The sequence below is a fragment of the Mastacembelus armatus genome, chromosome 13 (genome assembly GCF_900324485.2).
Source record: "Mastacembelus armatus chromosome 13, fMasArm1.2, whole genome shotgun sequence".
NCBI classification, from domain to species: Eukaryota; Metazoa; Chordata; class Actinopteri; order Synbranchiformes; family Mastacembelidae; genus Mastacembelus; species Mastacembelus armatus.
In genome coordinates this window covers 594,064-611,321 of record NC_046645.1, presented here as the reverse complement: position 1 = coordinate 611,321, position 17,258 = coordinate 594,064, and the positions used below count along the sequence as shown (strand labels likewise).

Genomic DNA, 17,258 nt, shown 5'->3' with positions numbered 1-17,258 from the left:
ACGACAGAGAGGCACTTCCAGCTGCTTGATGGTCGACTTACAAATCAACTTCGCCCCAGTGCTTGACCCACAGAGGAACAGCTCTCTGTGCAGGAGGGCACGGGCAGCATTGTTACGCACACGTGCACGTCAACGGGCCTAACTGAGTGACTCAGTCCTACAACATCTGCAGACAAGAAAAACAAAAAACAAAAACATGGTAGTCTGAGGCGGACACTGGGGAGAGGGTTCGTCCTGATACAGTGACTAATAACTTCAAGCTGAACCAACAATGAGACACACAGACCAACAGTGTTATCAGCTGCAATGAGTGATCAATACCAGAGCTGATAGCATTAGCTGATTATTTAGGACAGAAGATGAGTCTAATAAGTTAATTAACTCATTTTACAAGAGAAAGTGGAAAAACATCAGTGGAGAAAATAATCAATGGCAGCTCTAACCAGTATAGTTGGACATGAAATGTTTAGTCTATACAGGCGTTAGACAGGCAGCATCAGGCTCAAGTATTAATTCACTACGTGAGTAAAGGCAGCTAGCTCATCTCCACGGCCGAGGAAACTCATTTGAGTCATTTGAGTATTTAGTGGAAAAGTCAGCACATTTAGAAAGACCTGCTGTTATTGTGACGGTGCAAACAAAACGAACCTACAAAAACAAGTAGCCTTGTACTTAGCGTTCACATTAAACTGTCCACGTGTTAAGACCAGCAGCCACAACAAAATGACCGAGCTCTGTTATCACATTTGCAGCAGCAGACTGTGAACAGACTGATCAACACTAAACAAGTTGAATTAACACAATGGGGACAAACAAGACAATTTCTACTTCAGGGTTTTAATCTGTACTGTGCCTTTAAACAGTACGATCTAAATCTCCTTCAGCTCTCACTGGCTGTGTGGACCAGTTTCATTTCCCTCAGTCTGAAAATGACTGTATGGTTTCACTATTTGTGATATTCACTGGCAAAGAAAACACAACTGAAAGTCTTAAGAGTGGGGAGCAAAGCAAAGGTTTAAATTGTTGGTGACAGGTCTAATGTTGGGTCTTCGTGTTTTCATGGACCACAAACACCCAGTGCTAACTGGTTTTCAGGGAGAAGGTGAACCGGCGTCTCCTCCTGTCTCAGGTTGTCTGAATGTCGACACTCTGTTGGGCGACATTCTCACTAACTAGGAGTTAGAGTTTAGTGTGAACATTAATATAACATTACCTTCATTTGAGTCCAGAGTGCCAAAAGTGCCATCTAACACTGGAGACTACTCAACAAAATTACTGTAAATACGCATGTATAAGTCGTTTCTCTGTACAAGTCACAGGACAAGCCAGAGGAGTAAAATAAGTGCGACCTATATTCCAGATAATACGGTATGTAGTTTGACATGGCCATGCTTCAATGCGTTTGCCTCAGAATGCAAACTAGTCTTCATCAGGCACATACCACAGTACCACATGCAATAAAATGACTTTTCTATCACACAATAAACGACAAAGTCTCTAGATAAGCAGGTTTAGACAAACACAGGAGTGTAAATATAAAGTCGGGTCTAACCGGCTCAATGTTCCAGCAGCGTAACGCGATACAGAAACTCTTCAACCATGTGTCACTCTCCCACATCTCAGCCGCTCACATGTGTGAAACATTACACAACAGGTCCAATGCTGGTTACAGTCACTGTGCTGAGGACAGGGTGGCCAGACTCAACACAAGCTCCTGTTCATACGAATTAACCCAAATAAGATGCAAAGTCAATTTGACACTAATATGGAAATACTTCTTCACTACTAACAAACATGACATGAGGACATGTTAAAATACATGTCACTACACCAACAAGTCCACTAGAAAACTGATAAAATAAAAAATAAAAGCCACATTACATTTAAGGCACCGATTCATTTCAAGACTCTCCCAGGATGTGCAGGCAACCTGAGTCTAAAAGAAACTGCCTGTAAGAATTTCTCCAACAGAGAGAACGGAAACTTGAGAAAACAGAGACTGAAAGAAGACGAGCAAGAGGTCAAGAGACAGAAGCCGCCTGTGAGAAGAGAGACACCTTTCTCAATGAAAGCTTTTCTACAAACAGCCAGGCAGTTCTCACAGAGCAATGTGAACACACAACCCCGATAGCCAAGAAGAAGAGTGGGAATACTTGCTCCTCAGTCCGTCATCCAAAACGAGGTCAGTACACAGTCGACCGCCAGACGAGTGTGGGACAGGGCAGAGACAGGCAAAGAGAGGGTGTTTGTTTATGTCGGTAAGTCGGTGAGTTCCTGCTTGTGACGCGAGGATGGGGAAAAACAGCTTGGCTCCGGTTCCCGGCTCAGACAGGAAAACAGCTGCTGGAGGGAGGGAGGGAGGGAGGGAGGGAGAAGGGGAGGGATTACTGTGGAAGTCTTTCCCGAGTAGCACAAAACCACCCACTCTCACAGATGCACTGCCTGGGTGCCTGTAGACTGGTGGAACAGTCTGGTGGAAACGTGGATACACACACGCTCAAACACACACACACACACACACACACACACACACACACACACACACACACACTCCTCCCACATTTGCAAATTAGCAGCTCGTTTCCACTTTGCTCTGCTGAGCTGGACCCTGTCAAGCAGACAGCTGAGGGAAACAGCAGCTCTTCTCAAATCAGAAATACATTGTGCTGTACAGTGACTGAAAGCCCCAAATCTCATCTGGGAATCTGTTGACAAAAGTATTAAGGACTAAGGTTTTCAGCTGCACTTTTTCCACATTGAAACTGCACAGGGTGACAGGAAGCTGGATATAAATGATGTTTTTAAAGAAAAGACATATCGCAGACACAACATAACTGAAAAATGAACTTAAGTTGTGAAGAGTCTTCGTGAAGCCAGACTGTGTCCGCCTTCTTTCAAAGACAGCAGTCAATCCCAGGAGCAAGCCGTTGAGGATCAACTACTAACACAAATATTACGGTGTCTGAAGACTGTTATTGTTTGGAGCAAAGGTTACACTTTTACACCGAGGGGGTTGTTGCTGCTTGCACTGCTGAAGTGGTAAAATCCAACACAATTAACCAGGAATGTGAACTGACAGCTCAGGGCAATGACTAACATGTTTTGTTTTCCACATGACCTGATGAGATAAAACTGACAACACTGATGACGCCAGATCAACACGCTGTGACTCTTCACAGGAATAATCCACAAGGTAAAAACATTTATACTTCAGGTGGTGCTGGACCTTTCACATCTTCACACATTTGCTCTTCTCCATGCACCACACACGTTATGATGTGTGTAACGTAATCTCAGTTATGACAAGACTTTGTTCCCTTCCTCTTCCCTCGGCTCTGACGCCATCCAATGCTCTCTACCTGTGCAGCCCCGGGACAAGTCAGCCCTCCTCTCCCACCTCAAATGCACAACAGCCTTCCTCTCTGCAGGGGGGCGCTCCTAAGAGCGTCGCATGCTGAATTCTACGCACATTAATGCAATACGACTTGACTTTAATTAACTCAAGCAAAGAAAAACCACACTGGAGCTTTTACTGTACAAAAATGCACATTGGCCACATTTATAATAGATTCAAGAACACCCACCCACCCACACTGACGACTGCAGCAGCAGCCTGCAGTGTCACCTTGGTTTGACATGGCCTGGCCTGCTGACAGGAAAGAATAGCTTTAGGTGGGGATCAAGTGAGAAAGTAGGCCAGAGCTACACTTATTTCAATATACAAATAATGTGGAGAACACCGAGAATGTAAATAGGACACAGACAGTTGACTGCAAGGACACACAGATGGGATGGAAAAAACTGCAAACAGCCAGCAATTCTGTGATGAGGATAAGTCCAAAAAAAAAAAAAAAAAAAAAAGATACGCGGAAAGAAGGAAAAGTGCAGGACAGAGTGGGAATTTGAAAACTGAAATTAGACAACAGTACCGAGGACTGTTAAACCTTTATTAAAATAAAACACCATAAAACAAAACTGCAGGCTATAATCATTAAAACAATTCTCCTTTTGTCCTCCATAAAGTAGATGGATGACTTTACAATGCACAGATCAAAGAGTCTAGTCAGCCGAGGTAGCAGGCTCGTCGATAACAGATCCATTTGTCCAAATGACTTCCTGTTTCTCAGGCAAAGACACACCTATTAGCCGAGGATGTTGTGCAGTTTGCAGGCTCCATGTCTCTATTTACCCAAGAGAAAAATCTGTTAACACCCATGTGTTGGATGTAGGAGCCAAGCTGACCCTCTCTGACAATCCAGATCCAAAATCACAGACTGCAAGCTCCACAGGCAACCTCCAACAAGCAGGTGAGTGGAAGACAAAGTCTGAATTACCAATATGTGATCACTTCATGTATTGGCCAAGCAGAACTGCCAAAAGACTTAAAATTCCCTTTTTCCCCAGCCTTAATATTCTCTTTATACTCTGTTGGGACTTGGACTGCTGGTCAAACAAACAGGACACGCCACTGTGGAGATTTTTCATTAATTTAAGAAAGTAGGTGGCAGGTCAAGCAATAATTAATATCATCCACACACGGGATTTCATTCCAAATCCGAGTCACTGGCACAGAGACAGAAAAGCCCTTTGTCTTCATTAGACTGGTGAAGCCACAAATGTCTGGTGCTGTGGAGTGAGACTGGAAATTTGACAGGATGAGATACGTATTGCTTCAGCACTGTCTTGCATCTTTGCACTGCTTTCATAAGCTTACACACACACACACACACACACTCACACAAACACACACAAACACTTACACACACACACACACACTCACACACACACACACACACACACACACACACACTAAGAGTAAAGATGCTCTGAACCAGCTTTCTAGCTCATTTCCATCTCCAGTCCCTAAGAAAATGAATAAAGAGGTAAAAAAAAGAGTAAAGTGAGCAGCAAAAGGTACAGTCACCCAATAATCCAGACACGTAGTAACTCATCATGGAGAACTAGTTAGTGGGAGACTGTGACAATAAGTTTTCCTCCATTTTGTTGGAAGTTATTTCCCATCGTGTGTTGGAGCAGCAACGACTCTGTGCTTCCATTTGCATCGGCTCTGCCATGGCTGTTCCTCGCGGTGCATCAAATGTTTGCCTATCATTAAACAGTCCTCGGCTTCCTTGAGTTTCCCTTTGGGGATTAATAAAGTTTATCCATCTATCTCATCTATCCCCCCTGTGGAGCAGCTGGGCACTTTTACAATCTGCAAAGTCAGACCTTAATCACAATGAACAGCACCTGCTGGCGGCACAGCGTTTGGATTCAGTATTTGGGAACGGACCATTTCAAGTTGAGCTGCATAAAGACAGAAAAAAGTCCAGTCTCTGCTTGATAGTGGGCCTCCAACTAGACTGGAAAAGATCTGCTGCTGTGGTTTGGCGTCCTCCAGTCCATCACTGTGGAAAGTAAGGCAATGTGACTGGTATCACTTGTCGAGACAGGTGTGTTGGAGCTGTACCGCTGTCATGCATGCGGAGACAAGATCTGCTGTTGCTGTGTTGTTGTGCTGGATGAGCTACAGACTTTTGCTGTAGTCAAAGCAAATCACTACAAACACAAACAGAAACACCTGTATGGCATTACAGAGGCACCAGAGCCCCGTAATCACATCACTGCTTTGTTTAAAATGCAGCTTTAGTTGCCACATCCCCAACAGTATGTGGAAACATCAAATCAGACTTTGTACAATAAGGGTACATCGTGTAGCACCACCTTTATTTTATTAAAAAGGTCAGAAACTCAATATTTGAAGAGACGAGACTAAAAATACTTTTTAGCACAAGCTGAAGAAACGGCCACACAAATTAAAAGCTTCAGTGTTATAAGTCAACACGTTTCTCACACGGACCCAGAAACACCCAAAATGCTACGATGGCTGTGTACGTGTACATGTGACAGATTAACAGTACAGCGTGTACCCTGCCTCCTGCTCAGAGCTTCCAGATCCAAACAACCCCAGACTAACTGAACACAGGAGCTGCTTTGGGAATAAACAAACTTATTTGGTTGAACGTCGGCCTGAGTGTTCGGAGGCTGTTCTGGTTTTTTTGTTTTTTTTCTTTTCAGTTCAGGCTATTAAAAGGTTATTTGGCTCAAACGCTCAGTTTTTGGCAGTAGGATCTGCTGCTTTGCTCGCTGCTTAATGGCTCACATATTGCCATAACAACCTCAGCTATGTGGATATTTGTCTTGCTTTGGGCTTGTTTTCATTATTTATGGTCTTGATTCATTTGCCTTCGACATACAGCGGCTTTATGATTCAGGTGAGCCACGACTAGCTGAGGTGCATTTGCGTAACATTATTTGAGGTTTTCTTCAACTTCAAATGCTTTGTCTCTATTTAGTTTTAGAAAAGACTGGATTCTTAATTCTCACAAAAGCCATATCCCATGTATGAATCTGTTTTTTGTATTTACTAGCTGTCCGTTGAACAGAGCCTTCACTTTGCTGGTCTGCAGTTCTGAGGTGTACTGTAACAGCTGAAACTCTCCCAGCCTGTACTACATATCAGCGCTTTCTGGGTTAGGATCTGCTGAAATATTTAGTAGCCATCTTGGATCATCTTTCTCTGCACCTACAGGTAAGCCCAAACCAATCTGATCGGTTTTCCAGAGCTGGGTCTTCACATCACTAACAACCAAACCCTTCCCCTCACCAGGGGGACATTTTGTCATGATTGGCTCGGATCGCTGTGTGTTTAGACTCAGCTGAATGAGCAGAAAATCCTCCTTTCTCTACCTTTGACCCGCCCTGGTGACACTGCTGACACATGAAATAAAAGTGGAGCAGAGGTGACTGGGGCACTGGAAACTAACCTTTTACTCCACATGAACGCAGGCGTCTTCAGGTTATTTCCTGTTGAGAACGAGATCAGAATGATGCTAAATCCTAACGGGGTTGCTTTCATAAACCAGGTCCTACTTTTGTCATGTAGGTCGTATAAAGTACCCAAGGAAGAGGTCTCACTAATATTCTCTATGGGGAATCATAAGCTCCAGCACTGAAGACTCATGTTCACCTGTGAAAACCTGGTTTGCTTCAATCCACCTCAGCCTGTGACAAACAATTCAAAATAAGAGAATAGCGACAGAGAGAGAAAGCAAATGAACAAGAAGAAACAGGGGGAGACCTCTACTATTAAATATTCATGAGCCTGTGCAATCTTTATGTTCATCAAAATTTTAAGACAACTCTTCAAACATTAAACAGACAGAGGGGTGGGATCCCCTGTTTGTCATTTGCACTTTAAGTTGCTGATACATCCAGGAGAAAATTGATGCAACGAACCTACGGGGGGTCATGAGTCAGGAACAGCGTTCGACTTATTTACAAACACACCCACCCTGTTTCTACCAAATACATTTTTACTTTCATAGCGTTATGAGTTTAGGTTTCAAGCAGGGGTATAAATTACTTCCCTGCAGCCCACAGAGCCATAGGACTGTCAGGGGAGAGCACTGCTGCAGCTTCAGAAGCAACATGGCTCCTTGTGGTCAAGCACTACTTTACGCCACTAAACCTCCATCTGTTCAGTAAAGCACTCAAAGCACCAGTGGCTCCCCCATAAAAACTGCAGTTTCAGTGGGCTAGTAATACTGTCTGCTGACTCTTCAAGTACTGCCCGACAAAACGTGGGCCACTTCACTGCATTTACGTGTGCATAGATGAAATTATTCTTAACCCTTCAAAGTGACCCAACTGACAACCCATGGAAACAATGAAATGTGTCTTTAAACCAGAGCTGGTGATTAAAGGAATAATTCACCGTTACAGAGATGATCATTTAATACAATTAGGCCTAACGTAATAAACAACAGGTCAATGAGAGACAAATCATTCTCAGATGAAAAAGATCCATCAGTGTTTAAACATTTGTCTGTGACTCCATGACAACAAACTACAGTTCAAACAGGGTCTTTCTGCACGATGCTGCAGATACAACGGCTTCGTAAATGGTGCACGGATCTAGACGTGGTGGCAGCTCTACATCTACTCCTCTTCCACATGAGCCGCCCTTGAGAAAAACAAGTAAACCCATGCAGGCACGCACGCACACACACACGCACACACACACACACACACACGCACACACGCACACCGAAGTACCTGATCCAGGCCTCGATAGTGTGTGGCGTGATGAGACAGAAGGCTGGCTCACACAGTTTACGCAGCGGCCTTCTCTCCAATGCCCCTCACTTGTCACCACCTGTTTCCTCTTCCCACACACACAGATCCAGCCAGTGAGCTGGTGTGGAAATAAAAGTCAAGTAATCTGGATGTCGAAGAAACACTGATCAGCATAGAAAGATATCTGCAGCTCCTCATATACAGATGATGCTTCCTTAACACTCAATAACATATTTAGTAACATACATACTTAATAACATACTCAGAAATGTGGGTGTGTGTGTGTGACCATTTCAGCATCATCCCAAAACACAACTATTCTCACCCACTTCACTTCTGCCACACACACTGTACTGTTCTATAAACTAGTCCTAATCAGGCAGTACTCAGCCTTAATGCTCTTTTTCAGGAGCAGAACCCTCTTGTTCTGATGATTAGAAGAACCATCAGTATGCACCAAATAAGATACAACCCCAGTTTAGTTTACAAATGTTTTATAGAGCAATTTCACATGTTCCACAAGAGGAAGAGGCCAGCTGGGCTGCCAGAAGATCTCTCCTATCAGTGAGCAAGGGACTATGGAGAACTGCAGCTTTTAATGATCTGACATTTTAATGATGGTTAGAGGGAAGAGAAGGTGAACCATTTATCAGTGGGAGGCCCCTGGGAGACTACGGCCCTCAATTGTTTCTGCCTCATCTACCATCTCTCCTTCCAAAAACATTCTCAAGCATCCAACCACTCCTATTGTCTGGTTCAGAGTTGTATATGGGCCCAGGATAAAAGGGGGCCATCAGACCAGTCATTAAACTGTACAATAAAGACTGAAGTGCAATGTGTGTGAAGATGAATAACTTTGTTTAGAGCACTAAGGTGCTTCACCACCCCCTCCTGAATGCAATTGACTGCTGGAGAAACTATAAATAAATCCCCAAACACAGAGCACCAAGCGCAGCCACTCGTCAGCAGACATCCTGCTAAAATACAGCAGACAGCCAGTAAATAAGGCAGCAAGAGAAGTAGATTTACAATTAGTAAGAAATGTTCTCCAGCCAGGCCAAAGCAGCACAACTAGGAGATGATGATTCAACAATGTCACTGATCTTTTATAGCTTTAGTGCTGCTGCGGCTAAGAAGAAGAACAAATTTACATTTGAAGACCTGGTCACACGCCTTTTTTTTAATGTTGACAGTGTCCAAAAAAAAACTGCCCCATTCTTTACTTTACACTCTTTCACCATGTGGGATGTTTTTGTTAAACGGAGGTCAACTAGGAAGCATGTTAGAAAATGCAAAGAACCATGTGACTTTGCAGCTTAATGTGCCACAGATGACCTTGTGCCTCATCTGCCTCAGAGAAAATGAGTCATTAACTACAATCAACTATAGTGTGAATTAACTTGGATAATTAATGGGCTGAGTTCTAATTAAAAACGCTAAACAAAAATTGGAAAAGAGTGTGTGGAAAATATCTGTTCTGTTTATTGTCATGCTATGATTTTCCCTTCACAACACTCAAAAACATTATTTTGTCCTGACCTCAGGAAAACCAAACCAAAGGTGCAGCTCTGCACAGAAAACCTAAAGACCTACAGTCTTAGATATTTATTGCCAAACTAGACAGAAACAAAGAAACAAAGAAATATTACATGAGTTGATATGATGCAACTCACCGCTCTGAACAAAGATCCTGACAGATCCTGCAAGCAACAACGCTGCTGAACGTCAGCTGGGCAATAAGATTCCAGCAGAGTACACCCATGAGCTCACAGGACAACTCAATTATTCATGGCACTGTAGTGTAGCTAAACAATGACCGGGCTCGTGGGATGGTTGAAATTCGAGGTAGGGGTATGATCATTAGCGTGTTCAAGTCAGACAGACCGAGTGCAGAGGACAGCATGATGCTGTGGTATTTGGAGAGGATATTTTTGTTTGGGCAGGTGGGCAGCAGGGTCTGACCTGGATGGACCAATTAGACTCCTGTCTAAGTGCAGGTTTTTACCTGTGAGAGACTTTGCTTTGTTGGCATTTCAGGGCGATCAATTGTATGAAACTTCTGCTCCCACAGCCTGGATGCTGTCTGATCTCAGGTTTACTGAAGACTCTTTGTATTGACGTGCATATGCCATGCACCTGCACCAGCGTGCACACAACGCCGTGCAAGAGGTCGCCTGAGATATCCTCTGTTGTGTGTGTGTGTGTGTGTGTGGACTCTGCCCTCACAGTGACCTGGTGGTTTGGCAATGGTTTTGCATGGCACGAAAACAAAGGAGGACGACGACAAGACACAGTCGTACGAGGAAAAGGCAGCTGGTAGGAAGAAGGTCAGGATGTCTGCTTTTAAACCTTCATAAAGGAAACTTCCTGCTTCCAGGTCTGATTTAACCTTTTGTTTTACACACAGCTGAGTACAAAGTTGAGCTGGAAGCTTTTAAGGTCACCTGTGTACGGAGCACCAGGGACACTACAGATAAATATTTAATAAAGTGATCGGTAGTGTTCTGACAGAATGGAACAATGGCGTCATACTACACAATCAGCATGATTACGTCTAATTCAGAAAATATACTAACTAACTTGAGGATATAACTAGTAACTTTACTAATCACCAAAAAGAGGTAACTGTTAGACTTACTCATCTCTAGCACATCCAGTTCAGATGGGTCTTCTGACTTCTTATCAAAAACCAATGACATCAAACTGTTTTTGTCGTCAATATAAAACCGTGCTTATCAATCTGCTCTGTCAGAGCTCGTCAGACCGACACGACCTCCTCTTCCTCCAGCTATTGATTACTCAGCTGCTTCACTGATGTCTTGAGTCTGTGTGTCTCCCACCACTCAGCTCCACTCTGAGGGCCCTGAAGCACAAATTAGACTTTCAGCACCTGAAGCCACGTGATGTAAATGTCATCATCTGCCCATGGCCCCAAAGGCACGGAGGAGGCTTCTGTATCACTGCTAATAAGGTTGGAAAGTTTAGCATCAAGCAGCTCCATTAATACGTGAACTATTAAGTCATTTCCATTCACATGGTTCAGAGCTCATTGCAGCACATACTGCAGAGCTTTAGTGTACCAGGATGGAAACGTGTGGGTGGAGGCTTCTTCCAGGAGGAGCGCTTTACACCACATCCTTCTCAGATGTGAAAGATAAACAGCCCCAGTAACTTGTGTGCTCTCTCTCCATCAGTCTCCACTGGGAAGAACATCCCTCATCTGCTGAGTGAGAATCCAATGTTTAGCACCCATCGCTCACCCAGCAGCGGCAGGCAGCACCGGCTGACGTGAGCAGTAACCGAGTCTGCTATAATCATGCACACTATGCCCAAAGGACACGAGAAGGATTTGCTTCAAATGAGTAAGCATGTTATAGAAAACCATTTGCAGGAAACAGGTGCCCTGACCCATCTGTATAATACTGACAGTGTGACGCCAGTGGCAGTGTGTTAGTATCGGAGACATCCTGGGCACTTAAAGCTTTGCTGCTTTACTAACGATCCCCAACAGCAGAAAAAGCCCACAAATGACCCATATGCTGCCTCCTGGCCCTCACAGCTGAAACCAATGGGACATGCTGCCACGTTGCATAATCGGCCTCATCATGACGAGGCAACGAAAACAACTGATGGCAGGTAAAAGTCTTTTCTATTTGCCTCAGATACCAAAGTGCAACTGCAGCTCTAAAAACAATTACTACCAAAACAGTAATACTCATCTAAAACCATTTAAATGGCCTTTAAGAGCCATTTGATTTAAAACAGCTATTTGATTTAAAACAGCTATGAGCTTAGTGATCCACTCAAGCGATTAGATTCTATTACACGGTGCAAACAAGGCGACTGCCGGCCTTTGAAAATGACCTGCTGTCCTGTGAAGCCCAGGTACGGGCGCTGCTTAGCACCAGATTGCTCCTGATGGGATTTCACAACATTAACATTCTACTGAGTCAGCATCAGACGCACGGCCTACATCTGCCCTGCGCCGAAACAGTCCGGGTGTGTGCACTGCGTTTTATGCGTGAGCGTGACACTGCATGTAGGATGGAGGCTGAGTGACTGGACACAGTGTGGAAGAGGTGGGCAACCGTTACAGAAATGCTTCGACTACAGTTGGTGGTTATAGTGCCCCGATCCTGTGACAGACACTACAAACTGTTTCCATCTGGCCGTCCTGTCCGACAGCCCAAGAATATGAACCTTTAAAAATCTGCACGAGACACAGATGAAATGGATAAACAGAAAACTCAAAACAAGCCCTAAATTATTTTGTCATTCTTCATAAATACTCAGGTTTAAGCTTCTCACTGTGAAGCTTTTCTTCATCTTATGTATGAAACTCAACATCTCTGGGTTTTCACGTAATCTGTAGAAGAATTTTCTGGACAGTTTATAGACCCAAATAACCAAATAATGATCCACGACACAGAAATATCCAGATAAGAATAATAAATATTCAAATGTCAAAACTTTAATGGGAAACTGTCCATAGCAGAAAGAACTGTGGTTCCCACAAACAGGTGCCAAGATAAAAGAATAAACCAAGATAAAGCCACTATTCTTTGCACATTATTAAAAGCATACAAGAAGCCCTGCAGGTTCACTCAGAAAAGTTGTGCATGGTGAAATACCAAAACAACGGGAAAAAAAAAAGGTTAAATATCTTGTTCATTCTCCTTTTTCAGCCTGCAACTAATAAAACTGTGAAAAACAAGAGGAAATGTGAGCGGCCCTATAAGACCTTTCTATCCAAGTCAGATTCTGCAATCGAAAAAAATAAAAACCCACAAGTGTTGTTAATAAGGAACCTAACATCCATAACCAGAGCAGAAGAAGCAGAGCATGCTGGAACCTCATTTGGATGATCAATGTTGGGGCTGGGTTCATGACAGCAGAGGGAGAATGAGCAGTCATTACCTGGGTGTCACCCACAGCTGTCATTACAACTGATGTGCTACTTGACACAGCAGGAACAATGGAGTGGCACGGCAATTATTTCCCACCTCATTTGTCAACATACACCGATCAACTACAACATCAAAACCACTGGCAGGTGAAGTGAATAACATTGATTTTCTTGTTACAAGGGCACCTGTCAATGGCTGAGACATATTAGGCAGCAAGCAGCCAGTTTTTGTGACGTGCTGAAAGCAGGAAAAATGGGCAAGATGAGAATGTCAGGAACCTTGATAAGGCCAAACTGTGACGACCAGGCGGCTGGGTCAGAGCGACTCTAAAAGGGCAGGGTGGTCCCAGTACTAGTACTCACCAGTGAACTGGTGACAAGGTCTAAGTCAAGCTGCGACTCCAAACCACCTGCTGGTGAAACCGCGAGTATGAACCTGCCAGTGGTTTCTGTCCCCACGTGGGGTACAGGGACCAGCCTGCCATGCTTCAACCAAACGCACCACAGAAGGATCAGAGGTTTGACTACCTCCTTTTTCATGGTAGAAGTGTTGCTGTGACTGAAACTGGCCTTTCTGCACGTTTTACTTCTACGGTCGTCTCCCACCTCATGATCACGCGTCTAAATTCTGTAGGAAGGTCAATGCACCAAAGCCTGATGCCGTTAGAGTTGATTCCTGGTAGAAACACGATAGAGAGGTCTGCTGTGCACCCACCCACCCACCCACCCACACCGTGACAGGGAGTTCAACTGATGTCACAGGGTCAAACCCCAGATGGTGGGAAACAGAGGGCAGGGGTCAACGCCACTCTAGGATGTGATAATATGAACTGGTTTCCAACAGGAGAGAAACCATTCGTCACACGGGCTATGGCGTCCTCCTAGAGAAACAGCACGGATGTTAAAATATTCCTTCATGTTTTTGTTTTTGGTTTCATCAGCCAAATCTTAAAACCATAACAACCACAACAGCTAGTTCAGCTACCATCTGCTTTGGTCCACCCACACAAACCTCCCATAGCACTCGATGTGGACGTTTAGCCTTTGAATAGCAGGCAAACCTCGCATGGAGCAGAGCACTCCCTGTTTATTCTAAGGAATAAACTGCTCACCTGGAATAGCATCAGCCTTTGTCTAGTGCAAAGCAAAGTACAGCTTGAAATAAAACTGTCTGCTACTGTTTAACTTACAACAATCAGCATCATGTGCTTTCCCATCACACACAATGAGAAATGAAAAGCTGTGGTTTGACCTGGGACATAAAACCCACATTACGGTCAAATGCTCCTTTAAGGCAACTAAAAAGAAACAGCGAGGCAAAATCTCTATTCAAATTCAGGCAGTTTAAGTTTTATTGACATCAACCTACAGGGTGTAAAAAGCAAACACAATACTTTTAATGTGTGACTGGTGCCTTGTTGGTGCCTCCACATTAATTATTTTAGAAAAAGACATTTAGCTTCGTACATAAAGGTTGTTTCTGTCCCCATATTGCTGCAACACCAATCCTAGCTGTTAGTTCAGTACGAGACAAAACAACTCAACAAGTTACACTGATTAAAAATAAATCACATATGTTGAGAGCCGGAAGTTTGTGTAGGTGTCAAACCGTCAGAAAATAACTTTAGTTTAGTTTTTCCATGTGACAGTGAGTGTCCAGGGGTCGTAGGGCACTAAAATCCCACAATGCTTAACGGAGTTTGGGGAAAGTCTCGTCTGCACCAGGAGGCAACTTTTAACAGGTTCCCACAAAATAAAGCGAAGGCACAAAACACTCGCGTCTCTTTTGCGGATGTTTGTGACTCCGTGTTACAGTTTTACGTGACAGAAAACTCAAACTCACCTTCGTGCGTAAGTTGGCGCATCCAGGGCGAGAAGGTTTCGAACAACGCGACCGAGAAACGACGCCAAGTTTCCTTTTTCCGCAGCAAAAGCCGCCAGTCGGGTCTCAGACCAACCAGGGGGACCCGCCGGGACAAAACACGGCTACGGAGGCGACGTTTGCCTGCGCTGACGAAGCGAAAGCAGGTTTGCACAGGCGACTCCTTTGTTCGTCCTGCCCACCGTCTAGGACCGCACCGGTGTGTCTCTGCCTGCAGCTGATTGGCTGCACGGATCGACAAAGGTGACTGGCAGGTCACAACACGCCTTCCGGTCAACACACCGCAGAAACTGCGGATTGTCAAAGCTGCAGCTGTTGGACTTAGGGTTTCTGTGCCCAGCAGGTGTGTATGAAGTTATTTTATGAAGTTTGTGTCATAGATTGGTTTATATTGTTTAGTGATACTATTCATAGATGTGGCTAATTCCATGCCTTTATTTTGTAGGCACCACCACCCAACTTCCTGTTAGAGTCCTGCTGCTGTTAGTAAACTTGACGCAGGCTGCAGCATGCCTTTCAAATCTGTTTGCTGCTCTTATGTTCTTGCTTTTGAATAAAAAGTTTAATAAGTGCATTACTTCCCATTTATATTCTGACATACTTTATGTTTTTTATATAACAAGACAATAAAAAAACTATTATTATGTGTTTTCCAACATGACTTTATTCATGTGCAAACTTTATTTTTATCTTCTTAAATATAATTAATGTTTGATAGAAAAACATCTGTTAAGTCAGAGCAGCTGCATTAAACCCAAACTAGTCTGTTGCAGAAATTTAACTCTGACCCACCGACAGTCTAATGAAAACAAACAAACAGTCTCATCTAACAATAGAACACAGGATGGTTAAACATGATCTAATCTGAGTCTTCCACTGTAAGTTCCCTGCCTTAAATCAGATCATGTGTATACGGTGGTCCAGACCTTTGCCCCAGTGCTATTACAGCTGTTTGTATCTCACTTACAACAGCATCAACAGTAGATTAAAGCTCAGTCGGTAATAAAGGCCTGGATGAAATTAGTCTCATTGTGAAAACTAGACCACTGGTTCCCTGAGCAGCTGACCTCAAATCAGTCCCAAACTGAAGTTGTTCAACACAGCAGAGATCATTAGCCTGTCAGTGTAGACTACAGATGATTGTTTACTCCTCTGCAGATGACTAACTTAATATTTTCCACTCACACTAGTATGAGAAATAACTTTCACTTTGGTTTTTGAATAAAATGATTGTTATTGTATATAATATATTTGAGTTTGAAGGAACTGCTGATTCCAGGAGTTGTTTTAAGCTCATGTTGCTCACATGTTGGACAGTGCTATAACTCTGTTTTCTTCTTTGATTTTCTAAGACTATTCACATTTAGCTGCCACCACAGACGCTATAATAGATGTTAGACCTACTGATTAGGTCAGAGACAGAGAGATCCATGTTGTGTTGTGTGTGTCTTTGTGTGTGCATGCAGTGCATACGCAGACCACCATCTATTGCCTTTGTGTTAGAACGTGTGCACGTGTCCCTGTCAATACTGATTTCAGAGGAGGCTGTGACCACAAGTCCTTCGACAGACACATCAGATGTTTTCATTCGATGGATGTCATCTCCCTCACTACCCCCTGCGTTTGTTCCTTCTTGTTCCACTCCCACTTGTGTTTCCATTCCCCTGGCTGTCTGTCTCACATGACATCTTCATCCTGTGGCATCCTAATTGGATGCTGTGCTGACAGTCAAACAATGTCAATGAATCAACCTGAGGATTTCAGCTTGTTAGAAAATAGAGCAAAGTAGTTTCTCTCAACTGGGCTGAACTTCCCTTCACTTTGCTGCCTATATGTAGATGATTTGGGGATGTGTGTGTGTGTGGGAGAGACAAAGCAATGTCCTTGAATTCACCCAAGCCAGTGCTTCTCTCAGCCGACCACAGTGGGCGGTCGGTTCAAACAGCTGTCAGAGTTAAGTGTTCACGCATGTTGTGTGGCTGCACTGAATTCACCGGACTGATTTACAGTTTTATCTACTTTGCAACGTGTCTGTACAATTTGCCATTTTTCTGCTTTGTATTAAATGACTACAGCGTTATAGGGAAAGACATTTGATAGAAGCTAAAGCCAGAAAACTGTTTGCTTATAGAATAAAAACCAGCAACGCTAAAGCTCACGCAAACTAACATCTCATTTGTTTAATACACAGAAACTGAAGTGGAAAAATTACAGCTTGTGGTTTTGAAAAAGTTGTGTGCTGACGTTATAATGAGTGAGTTTCAGAGGTGCTGGTAGTGGCTGTTTTTGGAGAGCTGATCTTATCATCTGACACTTAGCAAGAAAGCAAAC

The 17,258-nt window shown here is 43.6% G+C and overlaps 1 protein-coding gene across 8 annotated transcripts in view; it reads right to left on the bottom strand.

Moving 5' to 3' along the window:
• Nucleotides 1-15,149, bottom strand: part of LOC113123852 (SPRY domain-containing SOCS box protein 4-like) — a 29,467-nt gene extending 14,318 nt beyond the window's left edge. Inside the window, exons 1-2 of one of the 8 annotated variants that reach the window (XM_026296235.2) lie at nucleotides 14,889-15,149; nucleotides 8,119-8,257 (exon numbers count right to left, since the gene is read on the bottom strand). The gene's annotated coding sequence lies outside the window, so the exon portion shown is untranslated. Of the gene's footprint in view, nucleotides 1-41; nucleotides 359-1,552; nucleotides 1,727-2,057; nucleotides 2,344-8,118; nucleotides 8,258-14,888 lie in introns of those variants that run through there. The other 7 variants (XM_026296197.2, XM_026296190.2, XM_026296182.2 and 4 more) reach the window with 7 other exon arrangements.
• Nucleotides 15,150-17,258: the final 2,109 nt, after the last annotated feature.